Below are 455 nucleotides of genomic sequence, written 5' to 3'. Positions count from 1 at the left end.
CCGGCCGCTCCGCCGGGGGGCGAACGTCCGCTGCGCACGTGTGTGTGAATAGTTTAGGGGCGGCCGGGGCTCTGCTCGTCGGGGCTGGGCGCGGATGGGGGAAATCAGTAGCGTTCCGGAGACCCCGCTTCTGGACGGCACCCCAACACTAGCTGCGGAGGGGGACGGGTTGTGCAGATCACGCTCTCGGTGGACCGGGGGCGCGGAGTCCCGTGGAGCAGATGGCTCGCCCCGCCAGCCCCCGGCGGCTCCCGGCGCGGAGGTGCGCGCGCACGCGCAGCTCAGACACGTTTCCAGCAAAGCCTTTAAACGTGTGTGTGGGGGGGGGGGCGCCCTCGACGGCGAGCGCAAGTTATCTGCAGAGGTAAACGAGGTTCCTTTGTGAATGGATAGGTTGGGGGCTCTCCCTCCAAAGTAATACTGGGAAAACAGGGTGTGGAAGGACGGGGAGGAGG

The sequence above is a fragment of the Dipodomys ordii genome, unplaced genomic scaffold (genome assembly GCF_000151885.1).
Source record: "Dipodomys ordii isolate 6190 unplaced genomic scaffold, Dord_2.0 Scaffold46, whole genome shotgun sequence".
NCBI lineage: Eukaryota > Metazoa > Chordata > Mammalia > Rodentia > Heteromyidae > Dipodomys > Dipodomys ordii.
The sequence above is the reverse complement of the archived record's forward strand: the minus strand, read 5'-3'. Positions refer to the sequence as shown.